We start from the raw sequence: 11,178 nt of genomic DNA, 5'->3' as shown, positions 1-11,178 counted from the left end.
TCAATCAATCATACTTATCACAAAACAAACAATGCAAATGACATGAATCAGATAGAACTCAACTCTATAGCTGCAGTAGTTCGTATGTCACTTAACCAACAAAATACATATTAGCAGAGGTAACTAGACCAACTGCTCTGATACCAACTTTGTCATGACCCAAATTATTGAGCCGCGACCGGCGCTAGGGAATGGGAGTGGTAGGTCCAAAACCCGTAGCAAGCCTAAAACTACTATAATTTTTTCGCAATTAAAATATATTATAATTCATAAAGCGTTCCGTAAAAACTTCTTTAAATAATATAATTAACTTATTTAGCTTATATCAGAGTTTACAATTTTAAAATATCGTATAAATCCAAAACTTTGATCATATACTGACATCTACGGACTACTGTAGCTCTATAGGGACTTGTACTTTGTGCAAGCCAATCGACTTCAGACACAAGGAAATGGTCTGTCTCTGATCCGACTCCGATCACCTGAAAGGCAACACTGTGAGGGGGTCAGTATTTTAGGAAATACTGAGTGAGTTTGCAAATTACTAACGATATTATAAAACATATTACATGCTCAAATTGTATATAAATTGATAAATAACATAAGAAAATAATGTAACGTACTCAAGCCATAGATCCGATCGAAACCCTGGTCCTAAGCTCCTAACTCATCTTACTATATCGTATTCTTATCTAATCAATTCATATCAAATCATTTCAATCCAAACGGTCCGGTTCCGAGATAATTCAACCGAGTTCAACCCACTAGATACGGGTCCCAGGATAGTTCCACCGAGTTTAACCTCGTATCTATCATTAATAATCCAATTTTCATATTCAATATCGTATGTGCATTTCATAATCTCAATGACAATCTAGACATGCTAGACTGACTCAATTACTGATGATCACACAGCCTATTGACACCCAATAGGTAGTTAGTTTCTTCGGATCGCACACTAGATTTTTATATTCAAACAATCAATGAAACAATATATCATACAATCAAATCATATAAATGAGATGTAGTTGACAATAATATTCATAATATATAAAATAGCTTTAATAAAATAATACACAGAAGTAAAATGCAACTCATAGTGATCGCTATCAAATTCAACATAAATAAGATAACGTCGATCCCCGTCAAGCTCCCTTGATTTGCCAAGTTCGTATCTCGATATTCCGACGTATCTAACGTATAATTCTATCGTTAGAATATTTAATAGAAATTCCTATTTTATAATTAATTATATTGATTAGAGTTTAACGTTTAATATATAAACGTAACTCGCTGTTCTCGTCTCGAAATTTTTTCGATAAAATCATAAAACGTTCTTCTTACTAGTCCATGTGTTAATCAAAATGATATTTGACTAATCAAGGCAATTAACTTTAAATAACTTAACTTTTTAAGTTAACTTTAACTTGTTTCAAATCGCTTTACTAGCCCACTACGGCTATCAAAAACGTTTATTTAAAATCGCCCGTTTACCAAATAAATTTTACATTTCTATAGTCCGCAATCCCACTTACAATTTTTATTTAGACTCGGACTTTATTCAATGTCTTTAAGGTCTCCGAAATATTGCTCAAAGTTAACTTCTTAAAATGTCCTATTTATTTCGTGTTATTTGGTGAACTTTGAGCTATCAAAACTATTACTTACTATTGCCCAAACTCTAAATAAAAATGACACTCTTATACTTCACTATCATATCTACAACTTCCTGAAGATTTTAATTAATTCCTACTTACCATTTGTTCACAATTTAATTCCAAAGTTGCCCCTTTTATTATGTTTTAACACTTAGTTTACTTTTCTAACTTATATTTCCTGTTGTGACTTAACTTCCGACATCGATAACTTTTAATCCGACTTAACAATACCATATTTATTTTCCTTAAATCTCATTTATGCAATATCATTTATTTATTCTACTAATTTTTGGGTTAATATTATTACGGATTGAGGTCCGTTTTCATAGGCGAAGTAGCTTTCGCGACTTGATTCCAGGATTTCCAGATTTTAATATTTTCACCACCTCACCTCTTTCAATCACCACAGCCCTAGTCAAGCTTTCTCAAAAGCTATCGCTCAAAGGCCTTCATATCTTGGTTTAAACATAGCACCATAATCTGATTTAAACTTTTATTTTCTGCACTATATAAAATCAGTTTTAAACCTCATAAAAACGATTCTAATACCCGAAATAAATACGTCATCACCTAGGCTTGATGTACGTTCAAAATTCGACCTCCTATACGGGTCAGGGACTGTCCAAACAGTCCCCATATCGCTGCCATAACTGCTGCGGGTTGCAACAGTTTGGCAACTATGTTGCTGCAATTTGCAGCAACGTTTTTGCTGCTGTTTACAACAGCAAATGGCTGCCGTTCCGGCATCCTAACGCTCCCCCGACATGCTAACTCATACCCCTTCCATAACCGAACCTTAAACACCATTAATCAATCACAAACAACTCAAAATCATAGGTTAAAACTCAATTTAAACAACAACTGAAACATGACAACAACATACACCTAACTTTCAGTAAGAAAAACATCATCAAAATCACAAGAAAACACAGAAATTATGAGGTTACCTTAATCCTTATTGAGTTAGCTATCCATAGCAATTTAAATCATCAAAAACGGAGGTTGGATCGCGAAGTTATGGACGCCGTCGTCCATCGCGCGCAAGCAGAGACAGATACACATATGGCCCAAGGGGTGCATTGGGCCCCCCTGATATTAAAGCCACACACGTATAATACATAGTGTTCCAATTAGCCCTAGGTTAGATAGAAGGTTTTGTTATATATTTGTCCTATTACAAACTCGGTTGCCTTGCATAATTACATTTATAATTTTTTAATATTTTTTTTATCTAATAAAAACCAAACTTTCACAAAATTAATGTTAACAAAATATAAAATTTGTTTTAATTGTAAATACAAATTTTAATATATTTTATAAATACAATTACTTTTACATAAAAGAAAAATTCTATAATTTCAAAGCCTTTATTCCTTAAAATTAAGTAAATATAAATTCAATTGTCTTTAACAATTTATTCTAAAGAAAATAAACTTAACTTTTCTAAATAAAGAAAATTATTTTTCATTTATAAGTTTTATATGTGAAACAATATAAAGTTATCTAAAAGAGAATTATAATAATAACACTTATTTTAATTTGCAGATTTTTATTATGATTTTTTCGTTATATGACACGATTTTATAAAAAAAATAATAAGTGTTAGAGAGAGTTTTAAAAAATATATTCAACAATCCATAACTACATCCTAATTCATATAATTTGAGAGATCTGATTCATATAGTTTTTTTATTAAAAGGTTTTCATGTCAACTTTTTCAATGTAAATTTTTACAAAAGACAAATAGGGCTTAAAAAATAATGCTTTTTACATCTTAATTTGATAAATATCATAATTAGTTAAAGTATAGTGATATAAAAAAATGCAGTACTATAATATGTTTTATGTTAGTTTATTTATTTTTAAAAATAATATATTAATATTTTAGACATTTTTTTGTTTTAAAGTATATATTATATATTTTTATTTTTATGGTTTTAATTTGGACCCCTGAAACGATAGTCTGTATCCGTCACTGCGCGCAAGAGAGAAAGAAAATGGCGATGATGGCTTTTGTTCTCTGTAACCTTTTCCTTTATTCTCTTCTATTCATTTTTTTTCTTTTCCTAATCTTATCCTACGATTCAATTCAACTTCTTTCTTCTTAAGTTGAATATGTCATCTTGACTGTTATACATTTTAGGACCTATTTGATTAAATTACACTTTAACTCAAATTCTTAATTAATTGTCACGTCTAATTTATAAAACGATTTCGTAAATTTACGAAAGCGTGACGATAATTTATTTATTGATAAATAATAGACTCCGCATTATTTATTTACTCGGATCCAATTAATTATTTATTTTCTTATTCTGATAATTAAGTTCTGCTAAATTCTAATTTATCGCATAATAATTAAATTATTGAATAAAGGATCACTGTACCCCCTAAACTTGGCTGAAAGTATCAAAAACGTCCAAATTAGTAAAACGGGATCACTTTTACCCTGAACTTGTCAAATTTAGTACAAAAACCCCCTCCCCACTCTCACCCTAGAGAGTGTACCTCACTCTCCGGTTTTAATAGTTGTTTTGTTTTTCTATGGTGGTTTTTGATTGAAAAAAGTTTAAAATGGTCCTAATTTTTTTTAAACATTTTAAATAAATACCTAATAATTAAAAAAAACAATTTAATCCTTTTAATTTCAAACTTAAAATTACAAATTAATCCTCCAACTTTTACTTATATACCAAATTAGTCCCTAAAATTTATATTTTTAATAAAAAAAATCAAAATTTTTTTAAAATTAAATCAGACCCATGGGTCAAGAAATTGACCCATGGGTCTTGAAGAACAGACCCTCTTCTTGAGAGAACAGACTGGCGGGTCTGTTCTCTCAGGCGCCTGTTCTTCTTGAGATGTCTGTTCTCTCAAGAACAGACCGCGATGGTCTGATCTTGAGAGAACAGATCCAGATCTGTTAGAACAGTCTTTCGGCGAGGAGGAGGTCCTCTTCGCCGGAAAGTGAAAAAAAAATTTAAATTTTTTTGGATAAAAGTTCAAAAAGGCCCCTAGGTTAATAGAGTTTAATTAGTATTAATTAGTGTTTAAGTATGATTAATTAGAGTAAATTAAGTTTAATTAGAAACCCACTCTCCAATTAAGTACCACGTCAGCATAAGGGGTGTTTTTGTACCGGTTTTGACAAGTTCAGGGTAAAAGTGATATGGTTTTCTCAATTTGGACGTTTTTGATACTTTGTGCCAAGATGAGGGGGTAAAGTGATCCTTTGTTCTAAAATTATTATATTACGATAATTTTATTAGACCGCTTTGGTCTAATTCTTATTTCTTGAACTTAATTTTGACGTTCTTAAAACTAAATCCTCATAATTATGCCTCGTGGCACTGTCCTTCATATCTCCAAAAGTACGGAGTATTACACTGGTATTCTAGTATAACTGTTTTTTACCAATTCGGTTATCGTCTAAACATCAGAAGGACATCTGATGCCAGTGTAAATTACACCTTCACTAGTTATGTTCGGCTTCGATTTCTTAGTTCTTTTCTTAGGCGCTTTTATTGGGGTTTCGGTGGACATATTGCACTTGGGTACTGGTGGACTCTTATATTTAAATTTAGGGCGAATATGGGCTAAGTAAAACTCATATGAATAAGCATTTTCATATTTCTCTTTCCAAACTTTTTTCATCTTTTCATTATATTTTGTCCTAGCTATTCGCCTATGACGTTGCATTTTAAGATTCATACCAGGGCGATCAAGTGGGTCATATTTAAATTTGTAAAAGTGCTCAAACTTAGCTATTTCAAAGAGATGAAAAAGGTTACCTTCAAATTTGGAACGTTTCGGTGCCTGCAAAAGAAACAGATTGGCATGAGCAGGGTTTCTAGTTAAAGGAGGTAATGAAAAATTATTAAGAGCAATGATTTCTTTTGGGGAAAGGTCGAAGTACGACTCTATGACTGAAGCCCACCAGCTTTCATACTCAGAGGTGTATTTTGGAGACACAGAGGGGCGAGAAATTTCAGAAATATATGGAAGATAGGCTCGATTTAGACGAAGAATAAATTGAAGGTCAGAATAGTTATCCATGGATGTTATATGGGTCCCGCGATTATTGACGGATATCAATAAAGGACAGGGAATTCCTTGACAGTAGTCGAACTGCCGGGCTACATAGTTGGGGCAATATGCCTCTATTCCACTTCGGTCGTATTCTAGCTCAGTAACTAAGTTACGGGTCTTTTAAGCGCTTTGGCCTCCGAGTTTCAGCTTTGGATCGGCCTTGGCTTCTTCTGTATCGTCGCTATCCCAGCCGAGGAATATCCAGGAAGGGGGATACTTCAGAGTCAATATTGGGCAAAATAACTTGGATGCTCTGACCGAATTGGTAAACACTTCCCGAACGTCCAGCACGTGTGGAAGTCGGGTACCGGCCGAAATGAGGGAATACCCACACAGCTCAGCTTTGATATGTGGACTGACTTCAAATAGCTCTGGAAAGTAGAGGGCGAGCCATAGTTGTAGGACCCAGAGAGGACCGATGTGACACTTGAAAACACGTGTGGCACCATGAGGAGCGATCTCGCCAAGAACTCTGTATAAATGGGCAAGCATGAATTCGGCCTTCGACTAAGGCAGCAACAAAGGTGAAGCAGTCAGTTGTGACTCTGAAGGAAGAGGTACACAGGAAAACTTTCGCCACAAAAAAGGCGAGGAATGCGACATGCTCTCGAAGGTTAGGTCTGATGTGTTCTTCGCCCATAAATAGCTTGACGAATGGACCATAATTTCTCTGAGCTTTGGTTTGCTTGAAAGTGGGGATATCGGCGTCCAAATTAGGCGAAATACACTTGCCGATGACTGGGATATTAAGAATGGTCGCCATGTCTAGAAGGGTGACCGTCATAACACCGAACTTGAAAAAGAAGCAGGTAAAGTACCCATGATGTAATGCTTGGCAATTGGTCTGCTCGCCTTGCATAGGCCGATCATGTCATAAATTCCGATATCTTTCCATAGTTGTCTGAAATGTGGATTTAGTCTGTTTACCCAGTCTTGATACCCTTTATGTTCAGTCGGCCAGTTCCGGAACATGGTGTTCACCCAGATGGAGCATTGATGTGGTAGAGTAAAGAGTGGTGGGTCATCATCATGTAAGGGTGTGGCAATATCGCACAGGTGGCTAGGCGAAACGAGGATAGGGCCGATGTATTGTTGGTTATCACCAGCATCGATTATTACCTAAAAATCTGTGCTCGGTGCAGCGGCGCGAGTCTCGACGATCTTTGCAGTAACTTGAACAACGATAGCGTCTTTAGGAGCAGCCTTGGTAACTGCAAAAGGGGAGTAACCAAGTTAGGCGAAATGAAAGAAGGGCGATTGAAAGGAAAAAAGGCAAATACTTACTAGGAGAAAGGAAGAGAGCTTGAGATAGTTGAAAAGAGACAAAGTCTTGGAAATTGCAGAGGAAGTAGGTAATGAACAAATGACTTGCTATTTTTTCTAAAAGTACAAAATCAGTAGAAGCCGAAGAGTTCATGGAGTTAGTGCGTGTCATCGTGGGAAACAGCTATAGGTGACGCGACATCAGAGGGGGTACCAAACCGTTTATAACTGCGCACCCCTTTAATTTTGATACATCAGAGTTTGGGCCGGAGAAGTTGGATCAAGGGACATTGGATCTGGGCCTTTGAGGGGAACAAGCCCAAAAAAGAAAGTATTTCAGACTTATTGGGGGCATTGTTTACTCCGGCCCAGAAGATTATGGGTCAGAGCATCATATGGGCTGTTTAAGGAAATTAAGCCTAACTAAAAGCTTTTTTCATATTAGCTTTAATTTTTATTAGAAATTTGCAACTCATTAGGAGTGTTTCTCTTTAGAAATATTAGTTCGAGTTAAATTAGGAGACTTGATTTTGTAGAGCTATATATAGCTCAAAGTTTCATTATTTTTATATCAATAAATCAATCAATCAAAAACCAAGTCCAGTGCTTTTTATCCTGCAATCTCCAGATTGTTTTTAACTTACGAGTAGTTTTGATATTAATCTCGCCTGAGTTCCTTAACTCCCAGATTAATATTATTTAGATTACGTGGTTAAGTATTTTGAACCAACGAAGCCTTGTGAATATCTTCACAAGTTCGTTAAAGCATCAAACCTCAAACCGATCCCAAATATAAATTTAATGATTCGAGTCCGGATAATTTCTAGGCGAACACATAGTCTTCTTTTAATTTAGTTTGACTCCGTCGATCAATTGTGAAGGTCAGTGTTTTTACTTATCCATATCTAGTTTTCTTATAATATTATGGCTCTTCAAAGGGCAAACCCATCCTCAGGTCCCTCTACTCTTCATTTTTTTCTTCCAATAAGTCCCTCTATTTTAATTCAATGTTTACGGGTCCTTTGAACTTCAATTTTGTTGTTATTATACCCTTTTATGGATGGAATTTGGAGAGCGGAGAGTGTGAAAAAAAAACATGACATTTTAACTTTTAAATAAAGTAAAAAATACCTTAAAATCCTTATATTTGGTCTATAATATTTTAACATTCTTGTACTTAGTCTACAACCAAAATTAGACCAATTTTTTTTAAATTAATTAATTATATGACTATATATTTATCAATAATTAATAGTGTAGAATTAACTAATTAAAATTAATTTAATAATTAAAATTAATTTATCAATTTTAATTTATTTGAAAATTTAATTTTAATTTTAAAATAAAATTTAATCCGTAATTTAGTGCCGCTATTGTTTTCTCCCTCTCCGACTCCGACCAGCACCTATATAAAATTTATTTAATTTAACTAAATTCCAATTTATTTTGAAATTTAATTTTAATTTATTAAAATATTAATTTTTTAATATCAAAAAACAAATTGAAAAAAATTTCTCAGCCACCACTGAAAAGTGGTGCCCTTTCTCTTCTCTATTAATGGAGGAAACCTCCTCGTTTCCTCAATAGCTCGTCTCCTCTATTGAGGAAACGCAGATCTCGTTTCCTCCATTTGGAGGAAACGAGGTCTGTTCGTTTCCTCCATTTGGAGGAAAGAGATGAATAGGTTTCCTCCATTAATGGAGGACAGACCTCTCCTCCATTAATGGAGGAAAGTGGTGGCCGGCCATGTATTTTTTTTTCCGGTATCAATTTTTTTTTAAAAAAAGTGTTATTTGGTCCTTGAATTTTAGTCATATTTATTTTATTTGGTTTTGAAACGTCATATTTAACTGAGTTTGTGATTTAACGGAAAGTGTAGCACACTCTCCACATTCCATCCGTCTAAGGGTATAACAACAACGAAATTGAAGTTCAAGGGACCTATAAATGTCAAATTAAAGTATAGGGATCCGATGAAAAAAAAGTGAAGAGTAGAGGGATCTTAGGATGGGTTTGGCCCTCTTCAAACCATGTTAATATTTAATGAATTTGCAGTTTGTCTAATTTTTTTATTGAATTTCACTTCATTTCTCGGGCTTAATTAATATTTGCTTTTCTTGATAGAGTTTTTTATGTTCGTTGTTTTGTGAATGACTGAAATTATAAATTAGTTTGTATAATTTTGATTTTATAAAGTTCTGCAACTTTTATCCAAATATGCTATGACTGGTATGATAATTACCTAAGTTTTTAGAGGAAATTACACCATTTACCAAAAAAATGAAAATAATTATAAAATTACATGTTCGACTTTTTTTATTTACAAAAATCCTAAAACTATTTACAAAAGTACCAAAAAATAAAAAAATAATTACAAACATACGGTATATACTGAGGGTATAATGTCACTATACTAATAAACTAAAATTATATCAACATTATACTACCATTATACCAAAATTATACCAACATTATGCATACTAAGATTATATCAATATTAGATAAATTACTAAAATTACATTAAATTGTATACTAAAAATTAAATTAATAAAATACCAAAATTATAGCAATAGTATATTAAGAGTACACACATCAAAATATACCGAAATTTTATTATTACACTAACATTATACCACATCGTATACCAAAAATTAAACTAACAATATACTAAAATTATACCAAAAATATACAAATTTTCTAGTTCATTACCAACTATAGTTAAAAATACATATAAAAAAAATTATACATGTTATCAACTAGAAAATATATATAAAATTTTATAATCGATATACCAAAAATATACCAAAAATATACCAATAATAAACCAAATACTATTTTTAAGTTATCTGATTTATAGGTTTAATATTCCGAAATTATACATAATTATACCGACATTATACACATTGTATTTTTGTAAAAAAAATTCATTTTTTGGTAGTTTTGTAATTAATTTTAAATCAGTCGATATTTTTGTAAATAAAAAAAGTTTACATGTACTTTTGGAAATATTTTTAAAATTTTAGATACTTTTGTTATCGTCCCAAGTTTTTAATCATTTTTCAGTTATAACCAAATCTCAAGATTCCATTAAGGCCATCAGAATCATTTTCAAATTGAATTATATTTTACCGTTCTAAATTGATTTTAGAGAAGCCAATTCACTCTCTTATATACAGAGGAGTCCAAAACAGCACTAGCTAATTCAGAATTTTATTAACGGTCGAATATTTTATTAGTGCCATCTGAATTATTTTCAAATTAGGCATTGGTTTTTTTTACCGTTATAATTAAAGATTCATATATTTCATGAAACAAAAAAACTAAACTCATTTTTTTAATTGTAAAAGAAAGTTTTATTTACTGTATAAATCATTTTCCTTTCCTTTCTTCTGAATCAAATTTTATTGATTTTTTAAATCTATGAAAATTATCTGAATTTTTTTCCAGTTTTATCACCTTAAGTGACCCCGATCAATTCAGCAAAGTATTACAAAATCATATTGTTCAAGGCGATCGACAATGCATGTCGCCTTGTCATTTTAACTCATAAATTTATCATAATTACACGAACGCAACAAAAATTAAACATATAATTTAATAGAACCGCCATTTCTAGAGTGGCCTATGGTTGTTGGCTTCCATACCATGTTAATATTTGAGTCTTTTTTTTGTCAAAGATATTGATGAATTTGCAGTTTGTTTGTTTATCACATCATTTATTTGGCTTAATTTTGTTATAGTTTGTTTCTGTATTGAATGTAGAATAACAATTTTAATTTAATTCTTTTAATATCATTAATCATTAAATATTATACTTACTTAAATAAAGAATAGAAAGAAGACTTACCAGAACAGTGTGGCGTACCGGTCCTGTCCCGGGCCCTGACGGCTCACTCATCCGATTAGCTCGGGCGATGTCGGACTTCTTCTTTGCCTCCACTGTAGCCCACTCCGCCTGCCAGACATCCCAAACTGTATCGTTGACGCTGTCATCCCTTTTTCCCTTCAGCGTATGGAAAGTGTCCTTGTACCGATTTGCAGCATGCCTCATAAACACATCTCTAATCAATTGCTTGGGGTAGATCGAGTCCCACCAAAACTTCTTCTGCACATTTTTAATAAATAAGTTCATAATTAGTAAATTTGCAGAATACTAAACTTAATATTG

The sequence above is a fragment of the Mercurialis annua genome, linkage group LG3, assembly GCF_937616625.2.
Source record: "Mercurialis annua linkage group LG3, ddMerAnnu1.2, whole genome shotgun sequence".
Lineage (NCBI taxonomy): Eukaryota > Viridiplantae > Streptophyta > Magnoliopsida > Malpighiales > Euphorbiaceae > Mercurialis > Mercurialis annua.
The sequence above is the reverse complement of the archived record's forward strand: the minus strand, read 5'-3'. Positions refer to the sequence as shown.